This window comes from Tachypleus tridentatus, chromosome 7, assembly GCF_004210375.1.
Source record: "Tachypleus tridentatus isolate NWPU-2018 chromosome 7, ASM421037v1, whole genome shotgun sequence".
In the NCBI taxonomy this organism is placed as follows: Eukaryota; Metazoa; Arthropoda; class Merostomata; order Xiphosura; family Limulidae; genus Tachypleus; species Tachypleus tridentatus.
Window position 1 is genome coordinate 189,845,212 of NC_134831.1, and position 22,879 is coordinate 189,868,090.

Here is a 22,879-nt window from a genome sequence, read left to right on the forward strand (position 1 = left end):
TTAAATATTCAAGGTAAACGTATTTCTGATATAAGGAAAATAATAGATGAAATTAAAGGGAATCATCATAAATTTAAGGAATTTAAATAGATTGGCATGATGGCAGGTTTAGAAAATTATAGAACATAAAGAGAGTTGATGAAACAGGAAACTTGGACATCAGAAAGGATGTATCAGAAAAGGTTGGATAAAAATGTAAAACTTAACAATAAGTAATTCTTCAGTTCTTCGGTTTTTACAAATGAAAATTTAAGCAGCATTCCACATTTTGAACAGTCAATAAATGGAAACGAGATCCAACAAGTTGACTACATTAATTCTGAGATTGTTAAGAAAGGTTTAAGAACCTATAAAATACGATAAAACTCCTGGGCCAGATAATATTTCCTCAAGGGTTTTGAAGGAGGTTAAAGATTCGATATTCGAGCCACTTACTACTATTTTTGTCAATCCTTCAACAGTAGGCTGGTCCCAAAGAATTGAGAGTTAGCTAACCTCACTTCTCTTTCCAAGTGAGGTGATAAAATTTGTCACAGTAATTATGGAGCTATTGGACTTATAACAGTTTTGAGAAAAGTTTGAAAGGTGTGTTAAAAGATGCTTTACAAATATATTTAACAAAGTTTAGAATTTATTTGATAGTCAATATGGTTTTACAAAGAGATAATCTTGCCTTAAATCTTTTGACAGTCTTCGAAAAGGTTACTACATATATAAATGAGAGTAAGGATGTAAATTTAAGGTATTGGGATTTTCAGAAAGCTCTTGACAGGGTGTGGGGGTTAAGTTAGAAAATTGGATAAAAGAGTGGTTGGATGGAAAAAACAGAAGGTTGTTACAAATGGAGTTTATTCAAAGTGGAATAACATAACAAGTGAGCTGTCTCATGGCACAGCCTGAGAACCTTTACTCCTTTTGATTTACATCAGAGACATGTATGAATGAATGGTAATAATATACTTAAATTTCTAGGTGATATTAATGTCTTGGGTGTTGCTAGCTGTGAAGAGAATGGTGATAATTTATAAAAGGATTTAGATCATTCAGTAAGTTGGGCAGATAAACGACAAATGGGTTTTAGTTATAACAAATGCAAGATAATGCATATGGGTTGTCTCTTAAGCCCAGGCCCAGCATGTCCATGTGGTTAAGCCACTCGACTCGTGATTTGTGGGTCGCGGGTTCGAATCCCCGTGACACCAAACACGTTCGCCTTTTCAGCCGTGGGGGCGTTATAATGTGACGGTCAATCCCACTATTCGTTGGTAAAAGAGTAGCCCAAGAGTTGGCGGTGGGTGGTGATGACTAGCAGCCTTCCTTATAGTTACACTGCTAAATTAAGGACAGGTAGCGCAGATAGCCCTCATGAAACTTTGCGCGAAATTTAAAACAAATCAAACAAAAACCAAACCTCTTAAGCCATCCAAACAATGTGTAGGGCAAATAGGATATTAGGTTGTATCTACAGAAATATTGCGCACAAGTCTAAAGAGGTTGAAATTTCATTATGCAGGTCAGTTATTAGGGATATTAAAAGGGTGCCTAGAATGGATGTGTTGTCAGACGAGGAGAGGCTGAAATTTCTCATATTAATTTCTTTTAAAAACCAGAGTTAGGGGGAACTGATTGAGGTGTTTATGATTGTAAAGAGAATTGGTAGTATTGATGCATCATCTTTTGTCATATTTAGCAGAGAATACTTGTACTACGGGACACAAGCATAAAGTTTGGCAGGATATGAGTCATATTCAGTTAATACAGTTATATTTTCGTAACAAGTGGTTGATCTTTAGAATTGATTGGCTTCAAATGTTGTAGAATCAGTGAATTTAAATGCGTTCAAGAAAAAAAAAGCTTGACATGTATATGAATGATAAGGACCGGCCTTTATATTTGTTTTAAACATAATGATTAAATATATTTTGTTTAGTTTAGAGAATGGAACAGCCGAGGTGAACCAATAAGTGCCATGTTGTTCAAAAACGGTATATTATGTTAGGATGTGTGCGTGGTTCATGATATAAGAGTTGGAGAGTTGGATCCCTAAAGACATCAAATGTAAAATATAAAAAGCATTGATTATCTTTATATCACGGTCCGGCATGGCCAGGTTATTAGGGCACTCAACTCGTAATCTGAGGGTCGCGAGTTCGAATCCACATCACACCAAACATGCTCACCCTTTCAGCTATGGGGGCGTTATAATGTGACGGTCAATCTCACTATTTGTTTGTAAAAGAGTAGCCCAAAATTTGATAGCGGATGGTGATAACTAAGTGCCTTTCTTGTAGTCTTACATATTACAATTATTTAATGTTCATCTATTAATGGCTGGTGTTCAGGTATCATCTTGTGTCTAAGTTTAAAGAAAAAAAAAAGTACACCATATATCTATGAGAAAACTGACTTTGATAGCTAATGGTAACATTTTGTACACTAAAATTATTACGTTTTTTTACAGTGACGTTTATGTTCTATTATATCTTGATATTTGTCTTCCAGTCCATCCATTAAAAACAGAACACATTTTAAGAGCTTTGAAAACGAATTTGAATGCTTAGAACATATTTATCAGGTAGAAAACTAAGTTTTATAATAAATATTAAAAATGTGGTGATACAAAAAAATTAATTATGGACGTCTAAGAATTACTTCTAATTTTGTCGTCAGCGTTAAAACCTCATAAAGTTAGTCCATATAAAGGTGCAGAAGTCGTTATTCTAAACAAATATAATTATATCTCCAAAATGAACGACATACCAATTGACACAATCTATAATAGTTTGAAACCCTCGATACTGAATCTATCTCAATTATAAAGAAAAGCTGAAATGGATACCACGTTCATGTAACTTCATTCTATAAATTCCAGACTGCCTGATGTATGTCTTACCAAAAATACACAAACATGATTTGCTCCTATTCTATCTACTCTCGGTTTCTGTGCCTACAAACTTCCTAGATACCTCGTGCTTCCATTAAGCTCATTAAATGAGAATGAACTTACTGTTAAAGGCTGTTTTTCTTTGCTCAAGAGATATCTACATTTTCTGATGCTACCTTCCAGTGGACTTATACTTCTAAAAACCTGGTTTTGATAACCGTGGTGGGAAGAGAACACATAGCCCTTTGTGTAGCTTTGTGCTTAATAACAATGGCAATCTTAATACAAATTTGTTCGTAGTGGCCAGCTTTGATATTCTTTCTTTCTTCACTAATATCTTACTAGAAGAAACAATTTAAATAATTTTAAAGCAATTATTTCCAACTAAATATGTCATACATCTAACTTTAACCAACTAAATATGTCATACACTCTAACTTTAACCAACTAAAAAAATCAAACAGCGTCATAAAGTGTCCCTTAAGGCAATCAATGCATTTTTAACGGTCAGCTGTATGACCAGAAAATCAAGATTGCGATGGGATCTATGGATATTAGATATATTCCATCTGTTATTATGAATGTGTTATATAGAAGGTAGATTAATTACACTTTTCTACTCTTTCACAACACTGATTACATCAAGAAGTTGTTAGAATATCTAAGCGCGTAGCATCTGTGTACATAATTTACAAGATAAATAATTGAAAAGAAATAGTGTATCTTTTTAAAGACATTGAATTATTCAACAGACATTCGACACTAAGTTATGTCAGGACAGCTGAAAATATCATTCATATAAATTCAGTAGTCCAACTAGATGTCATAAAAGAAATTGCAATTATAAAAATTAAAATATCAAAACGCAATAAACTGTTTACTTGATATTTAATAGAATGTAAAATAATCTATCTATAAGAAAAAGGCTTATCTTTATGTGTTTTGTGCAAAAACAAACATGTGGAAATATACATCACAATAATGAATTGAAACATAGTCTCAACTTAACATAAAAATATTATTCTCGTGGCCTACGAGATTTTCCGAAAAGTACGCAACCTGCTGTTCTAATTCTCGTTACCGATGACCGTGAAAAGGTTTAATTTTCCTCAGCCCTTCTGACACAGATTTCCAGTTCGTTAGCAAACGTAAGTATGTCGGTAGTACACTGTAAAACAAAGTAAAATAACGCACTAGATCGAAGCTGTCAGCCAATGTAGGACAAAATGTAAAGCAAGTGTCATAGTATAAGTTGGGATTTTAAAAAAAAATAACTTTTTTCTTAATATCAGCATTGTACGACAACAAGGAGCTTTTTGGAAATGTTTGATTATATCCTTATCAGAGTTCTTGTTGTTGTTTGTTCCGTCAACATATAATCACAAAAACTGGTGTACAGACTGGTTTTATCGTGTAAACACATAAACTTCATACTTCATAAAATTCTTAAACACACCGGATTTTGTTTCGTGATCACGTCCTTCACAAAACACGGTATAAACAGACGAGTTTTATCATGTATATGCTTCACAAAATTGTTGAACGTACACGTTTCCTTTTGTGATGCTGTCCTTAACAGAACTAATGATCAAAAGACTAGTTTTCATTTTGTGGCTAGGTCAGTCTTCATTTTGTGATCGTGTCCTCTATAAAGCAGCTGACGAAAGAACAGTTTTCTTGTTATCATAATGCCCTTGATGAATTGATCAGATGATCAATTTTGTCTTCTAATCATGGCCATAAGAAAACTGTTGAACAATCAGTTTTGTTTTGTGATCGTATCCTCAACAAAATTATGAAAAGTCTAGTTTGCTTTTTATTATCATGTCCTTAACAAAACTGTTAAACCAGTTTTCGTTTTGTGATAATATTCTTAATAAAAGCTCCAAAATAGGCGAAGTTTGTTTTATAAAAATATCTTTAAGAAAACTGAGGAACAGACTAGTTACATCCAGTTATGACAACCTTAACATAGTTTCATTTTGTGATCATGAACTTAAAATTAATGAACAAACACCTTGTTTTGTGACGATGACCTTAACAAAATTAATAAACAAACTAGTTGTCGATTTGTAACCATCACCTTACAAAATTAACGAAGAAACTAGTTGTTGTTTTGTGATCATGACCTTAACACAACCACTGATAAACAGACCGGTTTGATCCCGTGAATATATTTTCTCGTTGGTCTGTTTAATATTTGTGATCCAAAATAAGACTTTTTTAGAACTATTGATCGGATTTCCAAAGGAGAAGAATGAATGTATCAATCAATCTTTATATTGTTTGAACACTAATTAGGGTTTTGTTGTTTTTTTTGTTTACGATTTTTTGGAGGTTGAATCTTTATAAAAATGTAACGTCTGGTTCACAAGGAAATGGACATAATTTCTGCAAAAATCATACTTTTTATATTGGCCACGGATCTCAACCCTGAGTGTTTATTACAGCTGAGTTGCCACCATTTGGTCTCACTATTCGTTCACCTGCCAGTCAAATTTGCGAACCTCCTACTAATACATCTTTGGTTTATTTGCTTGCTTTTCTTCCCATAAAAAGGTAAAGCACGTAAGGGCCACATAAAGATATTTATAACTCTTTATGGCTTGTGTATAACGATTGTTTCTTTGAAGTAGTAAGCCTAATAAAACAAACACGTACAAGAAGAGCATAACTACTGATGTAATATTTTTTAGTCTTTGTAGGTTAACTGTAATGCATGTACAACATCTACCATAATGCATCATTATTTTCGTTAAAATTATTTATCTGATGTTGTATTATCTAAGTACATTACAGTTCTTTCATGTAAATACACGATATCTCTGATTACGAGTTCGTCAAGCATACTTTGATAAAGTTGTTATTTGATAAAACAATATGTATACAAAATCTTAAACACATAACGCTGTTGTTGTTGTTTTCCTATTCTCGGTGTTCACAATGCTCAAGATTTACTTTTGTATTATAGTATTTTTGAAAGGTAAAGGTTTTTTTTAGGGATTTGTAGCTGTATTTTAGACTATTTTACTAATTTTCTAATATAAAAGAAATTCAAAAATAAAGATTCAAATGTCAAATAAAATAAAAAAATGGCTTAGCAATATGCTTGAGAGCTTTATAACAATAAAGTTTGGCTCCTCACACTGAGCACAGAATATGTGGAGTGTGCATGCGCTGCCATCTTTCGACAAAAAAGGAAATTAGGAAAGTTCCTTTGATATCTTATTTTCCATATGTTAAATGCTGATCCGAAATATTTTCAAAATAATATTTGAAACGTTTTCATTAAGTATTAGAAACAGTACATATTACACATTTTAAGACATAAAAGTTTTTATTTTGAAATTACTTGAGAGTTTACATTTATAACATCTCGGTATCCATACAAGTGGTGAGCAGACCATGGATAGCCCACAATGTAGCGCTCGTTTAATCACCACCACTAACAACAATAACAAAATAAACAAACCATGAACATTTGTGTGTGTGTGTGTGTGCGTGTGTGACTGTGCCGTCTATTGGGAGGGAATGTTTGGTAAGATAACCGATTCATTGAACTAAATTCAAATATTCCACGTTATTTAAATATATATGTGTCGGTACGAGATTATTTAATAATCTGTATTGGTATAACGTTATTGAATGATCATTATTTGTACCAAATTATTTAATAATCTGTATTTGTCTCATGCTATATAATAATCAGTGTTTGTACGATGTTATAATTATTTGTGTATTATCAGCTTATGTTGTGTTCCGGGTTGACAACACGTGTTTGTATCGTGCAGTTTTGTTATTTGCATTTATATTACGTTACTTGATTATACGGGTTTCTAAAGAATTATATGATTACTCTCGTTGTACCACAGCTTATTTAATAATATGTGTTAATATCATATTATTTAATGATTTATGTTTGTGCCACGTCAGTAGTTATAAGGCCACCAGAGGGCGATACGTATGTTGACCTCAGGCAATAGAAAAGAAGTAGAAATGAAAACGCCATAACTCCACGAAGAAGAGCGAGAGAGTGCATTCCTAGGGGCACCCTACTAGCCGTCTATGGCAGTTGACAGGCGGAAGTTGTTGTATCAAGATCATCCTACGGTATCTCAACATCTTATCACTGCCTATACTTTATAACTAAAACTTTTTGATTTCTTTATTATAGATGGACGACATTACCCAAGCTCAATACACAGATGGTGATACAAAGAATCTGTAAGACTGTATTTCTAAAGATATTGTGCGTGTAGGCGGATGGTGATGCTAGGCAGCTTTTATTTCTGAAATTCTTTAGGTATGTGGACTTATTAGGCGCATTTTGTGTGATTTACAAAGGCAGATGGTGTTTGTGTAGGCGGATAGTATCATTATACTTTTGTAGGATGTATACAGATTTGAGCTTGTCTCAACTTATGTTTATAGCTTTTATTCGTAGAGTTATTATTATTACGATCAATATTACGATATTTCTGCAGGATTGTTTACAAATTTCAACGTTTCTCAACTTATGTCTATGGTTTTCATTTATATATTTCATTGTATGCTTTTTACAAAGGTGGATGGTGTTACGAGGACAATAATTCTACAGATGCATTGAGTTACTAAGATTAGTGATTGTATGGGCAGATAGTGTTTCTGTAAAGCAATAATTCAATAGGATGATGATCTCATTGTAGAATGTCTTAACATAAGACTACCTCATTAAAGTCTAGATTTAGTTATGTATTCTAAATGTTATCAGTAAAAACCATTATTGTAACAAGACAACTATTATAATCAATGTTACCTATGCCAATTTTTATCACGCATAGTGTCCATCATTTGCATGGGCAAATATTAAATCTAATAGCTTGTCTTACATTTTTTTACAGTTATCGATTATTTATGTAAAAAATTATTCACTAATTTATTAGTTCTAAAGTTTATACTTATATATCTGACTTGATTGACATACTTTCAGTAAAACAGTTATCCAACTTAATTTGTTCTATAGTTTTCATTCATGTATCCATTATATAACATTGAATCGTCTGAAAAGGACGCTTATTTAAATCTCTAAATAATATACCATAATTTTCATGTTTAGTTTCATAAGTTAGTGTGTTCTGCTAAAGTTTAATTTTAAAGGATTTACATAAATAACTATATTTAACCATTACTATTGAATAAAATTATATTGTTATGTTTGAATAAATGTTTTCATTTTCAACAATAAATGAACTACTACCTATTGGTATTCTTTTCGCTTCTACTGAAGTCACTTACATTGAACTCAAACATATTGAATCACCAAATTGTGTGGACACTTCACCCCTATTGGAATTTTAATTTGATTCACAAATGACAGTAGGGCAACCTCTTTTGAGAGAAAAGGCTGATAAAATTTTAAAACCAATATGGCAGAAAAAATATACAAACGAATATGTCGATGTTTATGATTATACATTATAAAGATACAAACATCATACACTGATAAAGTTACATTTTACTTGATATTAAAATTAAATTATTGAAACTCGACTAATCATATATGTTTCCTATGTAAATTCAAAAACAGTTGATTATAAATTTTATGTTCACCATACTTTAAGTTAACTAGTGGTGGTTAGTTTTGTGTGTTACTGAAATTAATAGCCAATAAACTTAGCTTCTCAGTTCTTTCATTTTGCATAATGGTACAAAACACCAAATACGTATTCACGATATTCTGTTTCTCAATACGTGACAAGACATGTACATTTTAGTTAGTGTTAATTCTTACGTGTTTCAAACGAATGTATTTAACCACCTAATACAATCCTCATATGGATATGCTATCAACAATGTATATAAATAAAAGCACAAACTCTAAGTAAGACTTGTCACACATTCTGAAACATTTTATATAAAATATTAAATAAACTATCAGACGTAATAAGCATACTAAATCTTCAAGATACACTAGTTATATAAACACCTTAGTTTACAAAATACTGGATTAGTTTTCATACAACTTTTGTGCATTATGTCCATATTACTACTTGTTCGTTTTAGTTCAATGTGTAACATTTTTAATATAGTTTATAAACGAAACTTTAGTGCACAATTCTTGTATTTTGCTGAGTTCATCTTACTTTATAACAACAGAAACTTTTATGGTCACTACTCAGTAAGATTAAATTGTACCCTACAACAAGTAATACAAATTTCCATTCAACTTTCTTGAATAAAACTCATGTTTCATCATAGCCTAACAATTTTTCAGGCGGGGATACTCACCACTATACTTTATCCCGATTACAAATAAAATAAAAAGAGATAGTGATAGTAACGTTATCAATACGTATGCTTAATATTGTGTATGTACATAAAAGAAAGTTAATGTTTGTTACTTTTATCAACGTTTGCTCTTAAATTTTGTTTTTATTATTATCATATCATCAACTATAGCAGCCAATTTTCTATCGTACAAATATTTAGTGATTAACTGAAATTAACAGAAAATTATCGTACAACTACTTTACATGAAAATATTGAAAACGGAAAATAATTTCTTTTTGTTTGTGATGGACCTGCATTGCAGCGCTACCTATTATTAACTCATGTCGCAATCTATTTCTTAAACACCAATATAATAAATTTCAGTTACTAATAAATGAAGGAAAGTTAAATGAAATTATTATTATAATGCAACTTGAAATAATTAATTTTTCAAAAGAGTTTAAAAATAGTGCTCAAGTCTAGAGACGGTCTATGTCAAGCTACTTTAAAAAAGTTGAAACTAAATTGTACAGAATTATAAGTTCTAACGTCTTAGTGATCCTAGCCTTAACATTTTTGTTGCAACGACTGAAACAAAGTTTATGAAGTATATTCAACTCCAATTAAAGCATGGACTTACCGGGTTGAATTTCAGATCTTCATACTAATTAGGGGGCTTCAAGCTATGACTATAGATGTATTGCATGAAGAGGTTCTGTCTCGAGGGGACCTGTGAGTATTTTGTCTAAATGTTTCCGATTAATAAATATCTTTTGATTTAGGTGATTACGCATCCTTTCGTTTACTTGAGGTAAATGAAAAAAATGTCATAATGAGCTACAACCATTTGGATCGAAACTCAATTATTAGTGTTTTGAGCCCTCAAGCTTACCGTTGAGCGGAAACGTTGGCTTAATTGTTGTTGCCGTGAGCTGGGTACCTGGTGGTATGGATCATATGTGATTTGATCATGCTAAAATCTTGTCAAACAGGTTTCTACACTTTTGTTTATCCTTGATTTTGTAAGTACAATTGGCTAAAGTAGCATACTTTTCATGAGTGTAGGTAGATGCTGCAGCACTGGTAGCGCTATATAAACGAGGTTTCAAGACAAATGTTTCATCCTTCTATTTCATATCATGTACTCACAGTAGAGAGACGTTATTACCAGATCTTCTTTGTAGAAAAGTGACGATATAGGAACGATTTATGTATGTCTATCAGTTTTGTATTTTCTTTTGTTTATTTATGTCATTTATTGATTTTGAATAAATTACTCTTTTTTTTCGGTAAGTTAACTCAGTATTTAGAAAGCAGTTCTTGGAGTTACTTATAACAAATATGCAATATTTCCAACTCTGAAATTCAAAGCACGTGAAATTTCGTTAATACGTTTTTCAATATACATATCCTCAAAAAATTGGTGATCCTTTTATTGATGTAATAATAACGAAAGAAAATAGGAAAATAGATTTAAATTTCCATGGCGTACATATTAAACAAAAATTTATTCTGCTGTACATTTAGGTTTTTTACTGGATATTTTATTGTGATTTAGGGCAAAGTTTTTTGGTTTTTTTCAGTTTGAACTGTATATAGCCGCTATTTCCTTCTAAGTACCAGTTTGACGGAATATTATGATGTCTCAGCTTTCTGTGCTATTGTTGCTTGCAAGTGCTTCGTTAACACGTTGACCATGTCAAGCTGAATGTGCCAGTGGTCAACAAACCTCAGATCAAACAACAGATATCACAACTTGAGACTTCTGGAGGCACATCGATCTGAAGTCTCAAAAAATACCAGAAGAAATTAAACGAAAGGTCGCAGACGTTGATATCAAAGAAACCAGTATGACAGTCTATGTAAGTTACTTTAATGGTATTAGTTTTTCTATATCCTCTTAGCGTGAGGCTACTAACTCATGCGGATTCACTTACAACTAAGATAATAGATATTATTATAAAACCTCTACTAAACACTTAGATAGAGCAGAATCTTAGTTTTCAGCGTATGCTGACAGCTATTTTGTTATCGTATTCTCAAGACACTGCTATAGGTATTAAAACGTAATTAAAATAAAGTACAGAACAACGTTTTGACCTGTTAACCAGAATACGACTTAAGAAGGTCGAAACGTTCTTCAGTATTTTATTTTAATTAAAGTTTTAATACCCATACCAGCTATCTTGAGATACATTTTTACTCCATGTGGGTTGTTGTTAGTGATCAGTATCAAAACATAATCCTTACTTCAAATTAATTCGTTTAAAAATGGACAACAAAAGGGCTCGATATTCCTACATATTTGCTCTATTGATGACAAATTTAAGTAAAAAATGAAACTTATTTTATAATGGAGTTGTGACAGTTTATAACGTATATGAACGTTCATATTATTTGCCTATATACGTACTTAGTTTCAACTATTAGCTTTACATGCCAGGTTATCTACTGTTCAAGTAATGATGTCAGAGTAGTGACAAGATAGCTATTAATCTTTACTTGATATAGTACATTTTCTTTTGTTACACATGAGTTAACCAACTACATCATATACTTAACTTTACACGCCAGGTTATCTACTGTTCAAGTGATGATGTCAGAGTAGTGACAAGATGGCTATTAATCTTTACTTGATATAGTACATTTTCTTTTGTTACACATGAGTTAACCAACCACATCATATACTTAACTTTACACGCCAGGTTATCTACTGTTCAAGTAATGATGTCATAGTAGTGACAAGATGGCTATTAATCTTTACTTGATATAGTACATTTTCTTTTGTTACACATGAGTTAACCAACCACATCATATACTTAACTTTACACGCCAGGTTATCTACTGTTCAAGTAATGATGTCATAGTAGTGACAAGATGGCTTTTAATCTTTACTTGATATAGTACATTTTCTTTTGCTGCACATAAGTTAACCAACTACATCATATACTTAACTTTACACGCCAGGTTATCTACTGTTCAAGTGATGATGTCAGAGTAGTGACAAGATGGCTATTAATCTTTACTTGATATAGTACATTTTCTTTTGCTACACATAAGTTAACCAACTCCATCATATACTTAACTGAAGCTGCGATAAGTTCCAAGTTCTTTTACATGAGTTAGCTCAAATTATGTTCCAAACAGATGTTCCGACACCACAACTTGTAATCATAACCAGTTTTTAACAACATTGTTATAAAAATTTAGATTTTTTGCAATTTAAGCAGTTTAGATTAGCACCATCTTGATTCCTGTATACGCAATGATGCCAATAGGTTTGACAATTATCAACTTATTGGCTGAAATGGTTTCTTAACAAGTATAGCTGTAGGATTTTACTAATGGAAACAAGTTTTTGTTTTTGTGTAAAAGTTTAACAAGTTGTAATCAGTCAGAGAAATTCAAGTTATTTATTCAGCATTACAGATTTATTTCCTTTAGATAAATTATTTAAACCATAGTATTACCGATATACAGTATTGTGCAAAATTGTAAGGACAAAATCAAGGATTAGGTTTTAGGTTTCTGTCAAAGAACATTGGAAGGTAAATCACAGGTGAAACACCAAAATGTTATTAATCTTCATATTTAGTACAACGGATACTCAGTGGAAGTGTTGAGTCCAGTAAACATAGTTTAACAGAAACTCAGTGGAAGTGTTGAGTTTAGTAAACATAGTTTAACAGAAACTCAATGGAAGTGTTGAGTTCAGTAAACATAGTACAACAGAAACTCAGTGGAAGTGTTGAGTTCAGTAAACATAGTTTAACAAAACTCAGTGGAAGTGTTGAGTTCAGTAAACATAGTTTAACAGAAACTCTGTGGAAGTGTTGAGTTCAGTAAACATAGTTTAACAGAAACTCAATGGAAGTGTTGAGTTCAGTAAACATAGTTTAACAGAAACTCTGTGGAAGTGTTGAGTTCAGTAAACATAGTACAACAGAAACTCAGTGGAAGTGTTGAGTTCAGTAAACATAGTTTAACAAAAACTCAGTGGAAGTGTTGAGTTCAGTAAACTCAGTGGAAGTGTTGAGTTCAGTAAACATAGTTTAACAGAAATTCAGTGGAAGTGTTGAGTTCAGTAAACATAGTTTAACAGAAATTCAGTGGAAGTGTTGAGTTCAGTAAACATAGTTTAACAAAACTCAGTGGAAGTGTTGAGTACAGTAAACATAGTTTAACAGAAACTCAGTGGAAGTGCTGAGTTCAGTAAACATAATACAACAGAAACTCTGTGGAAATGTTAAGTTCGGTAAACATAGTACAACAGAAACTCAGTGGAAGTGTTGAGTTCAGTAAACATAGTTTAACAGAAATTCAGTGGAAGTATTGAGTTCAGTAAACATAGTACAACAAAAACTCGGTGGAAGTGTTGAGTTTAGTAAACATAGTACAACAGAAACTCAGTGGAAATGTTGAGTTCAGTAAACATAGTACAACAGAAACTCAGTGGAAGTGTTGAGTTCATGAAACATAGTACAACAGAAACTCAGTGGAAGTGTTGAGTTCAGTGAACATAGTTTAACAGAAACTCAGTGGAAGTGTTGAGTTCAGTAAACATAGTACAAAAGAAACTCAGTGGAAGTGTTGAGTACAGTAAACATAGTTTAACAGAAACTCAGTGGAAGTGTTGAGTTCAGTGAACATAGTTTAACAGAAACTCTGTGGAAATGTTGAGTTCAGTAAACATAGTACAACAAAAACTCAGTGGAAGTTTTGAGTTCAGTAAACATAGTTTAACAGAAATTCAGTGGAAGTATTGAGTTCAGTAAACATAGTACAACAAAAACTCGGTGGAAGTGTTGAGTTTAGTAAACATAGTACAACAGAAACTCAGTGGAAGTGTTGAGTTCAGTAAACATAGTACAACAGAAACTCAGTGGAAGTGTTGAGTTCAGTGAACATAGTTTAACAGAAACTCAGTGGAAGTGTTGAGTTCAGTGAACATAGTTTAACAGAAACTCAGTGTAAGTGTTGAGTTCAGTAAACAGCTAATATTTTGTCTCCCCCTTTTGGTTTAATAACTACAGATAGTCTTTCAACCATCGTTGCAACACATTTAACAAAAGTGTCCTTTGGGAATTTACTTCACATGCAATGCCATCAAATACAAACTAAACCACCTAAAGATAAACCCTACCATAGTTAAATGGGTATCAAATTTTCTAACAGATAGAACAGCACAAGTAAAAGTCAACAAAACTATATCGAAATCATTCAATATAACTGCAGGAGTGCCCCAAGGATCAGTCCTTTCTCCACTTCTATATATTATTTTCCTCAGTGACATACCTTTCCCCAATTTAACATACACGCATAATTTGCAATACGCAGACGACATTGCTATCTGGAGCACCTCCAGAAACCCAGTGATGGCCAAGTCTCGCGTGCAAGAATCACTTAACAACGTCTCGACCTGGAGTAACAAATGGAGAGTAGTTTTAAATCCAACCGAAACACAAGCAATCACCTTCTATAGGAAATTAAAAAAACAAAGAAAAAATCTAGAAAAAATAAAATTATCACTCGGAAATACGCCCATTAACATGAGCAAAAACATCACATTCCTTGGCATCACTTTCGACACAAAACTGACATGGAAAAAACATGTTAACAACATACACTCATCAATTAGAAAACGGATTTCACACTTAATGACTCTAAGCAGTAAACACTCGAAATGCTCACCAAACACCATTATCCAAATATACAAGGCTTACATCCGTCCGCTAATAGAGTAGGATGTCAAGTCACATATGTCAAATAACACACTTCAGAAAATCCAAGTTCAACAAAACAAAATCCTAAGATCTGCATTCAGTCTACCATCATTCACTCCAGTAAATTATATACATCAAATCAACAACTTACCAACACTAAGAAATAGACTAACGGAAATATCGCACAATTACTATTTAAAAGCAGAAAACAGAAACAAACTAACGGCATCAGTCCACAAATTAACAGTGCACCAACCAAATATATTTCACCTTCCAACATATTTCAAGAATCACAAATTACACAACAAAGTACTTAAAGGACAAAACTCACGTTAATACTATGTATTTTCTTTTTCAGGCCTCGGGCACAAGACAGGTAAAACTTTCGGCGCCTGTCCTGTGAAAGTGGGTTTTTCTCGGGGCACTCCCGTTTCCCCCACAGCAAAAACTCAGGCATTAGATCTTTAGATCCCAGCCAAGGCAACTATTGCCATGCCCTGAATCTGGTCGTTTAGATTTATGTTCACATTTGCCGTGACATCTGCCTTTCGGGACGGGATGTGGCCTTTTTCTCCGGTGCTACCTGTGCCTCGTTCACGAATAATACTAAACTTTACTCCTTCACCCAAAAAAGAGTTTAAAAAATTATTAAAAAAAGAAGCTAAATTCAACGACCTTCCACGAAAGGGGACGAAGAGAAACCACAACGTTCCTGAACACCTCAGTTGGAGAGAGAATTCTTCTGATTTCTCTCTTTCTAAACTAAACCCCTGTCACGTTTGTTTGCGTTACTTCACATGTCTGTAATACACTTCCATAAAGTTTTTTTTAGAAGTAATTTTTGACATGTCAAGTTTTTGATCCATCATGTTCCAGATCTATTTAAGCTGGTTGAGATCGGGACTCTATGGGGTCATTGTATCATTTAAATGACTCCAGCAGCTTCTTGTCCCAGATCTACTCAAGCTGATTGAGATCGGGGCTCTATGGGGGCCATTGTATCATTAAAATTACTCCAGCAGTTTTTTCTTGATGTTTGAAAGAGGGAAGTTATTTTCTAGATAGTAGAATCCTTAACCAATAATACACAAACCACTGGATATACCATGACGGATCAGTATCTGATGGTATCTGTACTGGTTCATTATTCCATTTATTTTGCAAATATCTCCTGTTGCATTAACAGAAAAACACCTCCATACCATTATACTGACTCCACCTATATTTCATGGTTGGTGCTATGTACTGAGGTAAGTATCTTTCACCTTTCCTCCGTCGGACGTACGACCTACATTTTGAACCAAATATTTCAAAATTGGACTTATCCACTCATAAAGCCATTTACCAATCATTAGCAGTCCAGCTTTTGTATTTTTTAGCAGATTTCAGTCTCTTCATGATGATTGGAGATATAAGTAAAGGTTTTCTAACTGCTTCACAACCAAATATTTCATTCTCATTGAGTCTTCTTGACACTGTATATCAGGACACTTTTCTGTCATTTGGTTAATGGTTGTTTATCTCGTGTAGTCTTCCTTCTGTCCTGAAAGCTGTATAAACAAAGATACTTAACATCAGTATAACTGAATTTAGGTGTTCCTCTTCCTTTCCTATTTTTTTATTTACCTGTCTCAGTCTCATGATCTAGGGTGTGCTTGACAGTTCTAGGAGAACATTTCAATTCTGAAGCAATTTGCTGGAGAGTCCAATCAGCACCACGTAAAGTTTTTGTACGAACTCTCTGCTTTACTGACAATTCTCTAAGCTTTTTGGGCCATGAAAATAAAACTTAATATAATGTGTTAAACATTTTCTGTATGAAGGTTTATTTGTGTAGTGTCATTAAATTGATTTCTAACATACACCGGTACCGTGTTCCTTACTAGCTTCTTTCTATATAGTTAACACACTGCATTGGGCACCACGACAGTTATTTCAGACCTTAAATTTAATCAGTATGTTCATTCGAGCAAAACCCTTATGATATGTCCTTGGTACAAGTTTACGGAAATTCTAAAGAATGACAAGTATTCTCATGCTGGTTCATCGGTTGTCAACAGTAAAGTATTACCATGTTGTTTTAGGTATAAAATATTTGAGTTTTCTTACATGGTGACATGGAAGAATGACAAAATATTTTCTTGTCCTACCACTTTTGTGTTTGTGTTTTCTTATAGCAAAGCCACATCGGACTATCTGTTGAGTCCATCGAGGGGAATCGAACCCCTGATTTTAGCATTGTAAATCCGTAGACTTACCACTGTAAAAGGGGGGTACAACACTTTTTGTTCAGTACTGTAATTGAATACTTGTTAGATATGATTTTGGTTTTGTTTGTTGTAAATTTCGCGCAAAGCTACTCGAGGGCTATCTTTTATCAATGAATAGCGTGATTGACCGTCACATTATAACGCTTCCACGGCTGAAACGGAGAGCATGTTTGGTGTGACGGGGATTCGAACCCGTGACCCTCAGCTTACGAATCGAGTGTCTTACCCACCTGGTCATGGCGGGCCTGTTAGATACATATACCCTAGTCAAAAATGAGTGATATTGAGAAAAAAAGAAGACATAATGCGACTATTTTCACAAATGTATATTGAATTCTCTATTTGTTTCATATATAAAATATTTGAAGTTTTGCGTATTTTACAAATAGAATATTTGATTTCGCTATGTGCTATATATATAAAACCAATAATTTCATCCTATTATAAAGTTCTTTATACTGAATGTTGTAATAATAATATAGATGTAGCAATATGATGTAATGTGTAGAACCTACGTGTACGGAGACACCTAAACAGTCTGTAATTTTAATGTTATCTTAACACTGTTTCAAAACTGATTTTTAAATGATATTTTTTATAATGGAATTGTGAGAAGGCTTAAGGACTGTTTGATCATTTTGACTGATGGTGAAGATAGTTTGTACTGTTTATTATTTTATATCATATTAAACAACATGATTGGTAATATTGCAACTTCCTAGGTAGGAAATACAAACAGGTAGTCATTTACAAAACTGTCACAGTTTCAAACAGTTGTACATAATTTTTTTAGACTTTCTCACGGAATCATGTTCATGTGATACTTAGCTACAGATAAGCCTTAAAATCGTGCATACAGAACTATCTAAGTGAAGAATAAATCGAACACGGATGGTAGGGTAAAGCAAGTGAACCAAAGTTTAATTTAAAACAATAAAATTGTTTATTCTACACTAACACAGTATTCTGTTACCTAGGGGCACCTGGCGTTCGACTCACGAACTACAACTGATTGTGAGTTTGAATCCCACCATCAAACATGCTCGATCTTTTAGCCGTGGAAGCGTTTTAATGTTTTTACTTTTCTTGTTAGCGGTGGGTAATGTTAACTAAATTCTTTCCTATGCATTCATCAGAAGTTTATGTATTTCATGTTTGAATAGGCTGTATTCCAAGAAATTACAGTAGAAGGATTAACTCACGTTTACGGACAACAAAAAATTTCGTGAACTGCAAGGACAATTAGAGTAAAAATTTATGGATATAACTGAATACATTCATGATGTTTAGAAAACATAAATAATTAAAATAAAGAATAAAAAATTTGAAGCCCTGAAGCCTAAATGATTTCAAAAGGTGGAATTTTGTTCATCAGGGATCTTCGAATAAAGATATATTTGAATAAACTGGAAACAGTTTGATTTAGTAACGAATAAAACTTTATTATAAATGCACACCGTTTCGACCTGATTATTTCATTATCAGGTACAAGTAGTTTACAGTGACACAGTAATACACACACTAAAGAATAAAGAGGTCACAAGACTGGAGATTGCTTCACAACATGGTATAGGTATTTTAGTACCCTGGGTATTGGTTTTTGGGCGGGGTTGTTTTGTTCAATTAAGATGGCTTCCTTCACTCTTTGTTTATCGTTATTTGGTTCTTTGTTTAAAATTACAGTGTTTTTTGTGGATGCACTGTGGATTTTTGAGTTACAATGGTGGAAAACATGGGAGAGTTTTTCATTATTATGTTCAGTGAATCTGATTTATAATTTTCTGTCGATTTCTCTGATGTAAAATTCTGGATAGGTTTGGTCTGTTTTGGATTTTGCTCAAAGCTACACGAGCGTTATCTACGCTAGCCGTCCCTAATTTTGCAGTGTTTGACTAGAGGGAAGGCAGCTAGTCATCACCAACCACCGCCAACTCTTGGGCTACTCTTTTACCAACGAATAGTGGGATTGACCGCAAATTATAATGTCCTCACGGCTGAAAGGGCGAGCATGTTTGGCGTAACGGGGATTCGAAACCGCGGCCCTCGGATTACGAATCCAGTGCCTTAACCACTGGATAAACGTTTGTTCCTTGTCATAAAATTTAAAGATATATTATATATGGATGGATGCAATTTATTAATATTTCAGTCATAACACCTGCGAACTGTAACCATCCTCCTATTTTTACATTCAGTCAGTTTAATTAAAATTATATAGAGCCAAATAAATTTCATAAAGCTACAGAAGATTAAACGAACGTAGTGACAGTCACAGGGACTTTATTAGTTGTGCTTTATTTTTACAGATTACCTAAAGTTTATTCAGGCTTGAGAAAATTATTCAATAACTCATATTTTTATATATAACTATACAATCTTCTTAAATTGTCCTCATTTGGATATTTCAAGAGATCTGTCATTGCGTTCTTACCATTCGTACTTCTAATAGCACAATGATATTACACTGCAATTTTAATTTTTGCATACGATTTCAAATTATTTTGATTGTTCTTAAGCATAAAGATATACAAAGGGCTATCTATACAATGCCCATCACGGATATCAAAATCCGGGATATCTCCCCCTCTCTCTACACACACGTCTAGGGTTTATTGTTAGCCTTCTGGAAATCAAGATTATCTCCCCCTCTCTCTACACACATGTCTTGTGTTTATTGTTAGTCTTCTGGAAATCAAGGATATCTTCCCCTCTCTCTACACACACGTCTAGTGTTTATTGTTAGTCTTCTGGAAATTAAGATTATCTCCCCTCTCTCTACACACACGTCTAGTGTTTATTGTTAGTCTTCTGGAAATCAAGATTATCTCCCCCTCTCTCTACACACACGTCTAGTGTTTATTGTTAGTCTTCTGGAAATCAAGATTATCTCCCCCTCTCTCTGCACACACGTCTAGTGTTAATTGTTAGTCTTCTGGAAATCAAGATTATCTCCCCCTCTCTCTACACACACGTCTAGTGTTAATTGTTAGTCTTATAGAAAAGTACCAATAGTTTTTATCATATTTCAAACTCCTACGTTGGTGGTGTTTGGAGAGTATGATCGTGGGAAAAATTCCGCTCTGTTATGCTTGTTACCCAGAAGTCAAGGAGTTGAGATCCCCAGAGGAAACCATCCGGCTTAACTAACTAGCCCTGGGCTTTGGCATTAACTTCTTTACAATTTCCTTCGTTATTCAATTCATGTTTTAAAGTAGTTTTATGTAGTGAGAACGTTTTTTTCTTTTTTGCACTTGACTTGCAGATTCCATATTAATGATGTTGATAAAAAATGTGCTAAAAACCTATCCATGAAGTAATAATAATAAACTTTATAACTATGTATACTGTTATACTGCTTGTGGGACATACAGCAGTGGAAATAATTTGGAAATGTGCAGGTGATTCACACTGATGAGTAAAAAAAGAATGAATAGTTGCATTTAAATGTCCAGCTTGTTACTCTTACAATAAATACAAACAAAAAGTACATACGTTCTATAATGTACTAATTTTATATATGTTTTAAACCTATCAGTAGATTTTGTTCTTGCGATAACATAAGTCCATTAATGTATCTTTGTTAATTGTTACTTCAAACTGTTATACCACATAAATCAGCTAAATTCTCAAGTTGCTGCTTGAACTTTCCAGTTTCATATTAGTCCATACAGCCTATTAAAATCTTTGTATCTGGACATCTAGCTGGTCGAGACATGATTGTGAGTGATTTTCCTCCCATTTCTTATTCCCTCACATTTTCTGCATGTTTGGGATCTCAGTTTATCTGGATTATGAAACTCTGTCCAACAAGTCTTGTCTTTGAAAGCTGACACGATGAACAAGATTATGTTGTACTTGTTATCTGTCAGGATACTATCTAACATCATTGACTGAGATGTGTAGTACTTGCTTCACTAATCATGTTATATATTGATACCACTTCCCTATTTACGACTAAAGAAGCTGTCACGAACTTTTGTCAAATGATTTGAATTTGGGTGCATTTGTAAGGACAATCTCCTCAAGCCTTCTAGCGTTTTCGTTTTGTTATTCCATCTAAGCAATGGGTTTGGGACAACAAAACATCGACTGAAGCCATATCATGCTAGCTATGTACGTATTGTACTGCTCAAGAGGTAACACTCACAATTATATCAGTGTCATTAGAAAAAAAATATCTGATATTTTAATTTTATTCACTCTTTACATAATTATTACCAGTAAAGCTCAAATAGCGTAGTAAGCAAATTATTTAGAGTTAATTATTAGTTACATATAGCTTAAAAGGGTCGTGATAGTAGAATGATAACTGGGTCACTGCAACACACGACTTAAAACTTTAATTCGTTCAGACGGAAAGTTATGAAGTGACTTCCTAAAAATCAGTTGGTTGGTCTACTGAGTGTTAATGTCAAATGTCTTTAATGGATGTTGAGGACGTTATGTCTGGAATTTGTGTTTGCGTATAGAGATCATTATATCCCAATGTTGCTGCATTTTTTAAATACGACAGTGTAGCATGTCAGCTTGTAAGACTCCATGGTGGGTGAGTCAGTCGGCACCAAATTATATCTCATTTTTATGAATACTGTCTTATCTTGTTTACGATCTGTTTCACAGTTTCAGATTCTTCTTCTTTGTTGGACAAAACTTCAATCCTTATTGGGTAAAATGATATCATTATTTATCCAATAGGACTTAGAGGAACTCCCTAAATGTGTTGAAAAACTCTCATCAATTATCATTGTTGTTATTGAAACATCAAAGCTTGTTTTTAAGGTATAAAATTGAGAAACGTCTTTCCAAGCCACAGGACCAGGGTGTTAGATAAACTGATGCACACCAACCAGCACCATTATTCTCAGTCTGTTTTCTTCCTGCTATTCTGAAAATACTAAGTCAGGTTTTTAAAAACCCTCTTCAAATAATCTACCATTAATGTGGTTATTAGAATACTTTATATTACGTAGCTTTAACCTGTGTTTGCTACGGAAATAATAACTATGATAGCAGCAAATGTGAACATTTATGTTTAAACTGTCAGGGATCACGCCTTCTTATCGCCCCGCTAGTACAGCGGTATGTCTCCGGATTTACAACGCTAAAATCAGGGGTTCGATTCCCCTCGGTGGGCTGAGCAGATAGCCCTTTGTGGCTTTGCTATAAGAAAAACACAAACCTTCTTATTTCCAATCATGCTGCTACTGGAAGGACGATATTATGAAAATTGGTTGTGTTATTAATGGAAGCGAGTTATTTTCAGCTGTGCATTTCACTATTTTATTTGGGTTTAGACATCGATATCTGTACAACATTTTGTGTATTTTTGCCTTATCTCAATATTTCGTAAACTCCTGAAATTCCCTTTGCTGATAAAGTTATTTCAGATGAGTCTTCTCCCTCTAGAGATATGGCATAATTATATATCTCAGGCCAAACTATTTGGATGTTGATTTGTTCATTTTGACTTGTTCCATCCATTAAATGGATGATAATCTATGATCCATCCTATGAAAGTGATTGTTCTCACCAATCTAAGAGAGGTTGAATGCAGCTAAAGCCAACTATTCCTATGCTTTAATGAAACTTGAAGGAGGCAAAGTATCCTTCCTTACTATTCTAAGCATGCCATGGAGTTATGGTTAGGAGTCTCCACTCACAATATGCAGATCGGGGGTTCGAACCCTATGGTCAAACATTTCGCCCTTTCAGCCTTTTAATTCCACTATTCATTGAAAAAAGAGAAGCCTAAG

At 33.4% G+C, this 22,879-nt stretch overlaps 1 long non-coding RNA gene across 1 annotated transcript in view; it reads left to right on the forward strand.

Moving 5' to 3' along the window:
- Positions 1-10,269: 10,269 nt before the first annotated feature.
- LOC143257534 (uncharacterized) overlaps positions 10,270-22,879 on the forward strand; it is a 28,046-nt gene continuing 15,436 nt past the window's right edge. The window contains exons 1-2 of the long non-coding RNA XR_013031913.1: positions 10,270-10,344; positions 10,717-10,995. This is a non-coding gene — a long non-coding RNA (uncharacterized LOC143257534). The remainder of the gene's footprint in view (positions 10,345-10,716; positions 10,996-22,879) is intronic.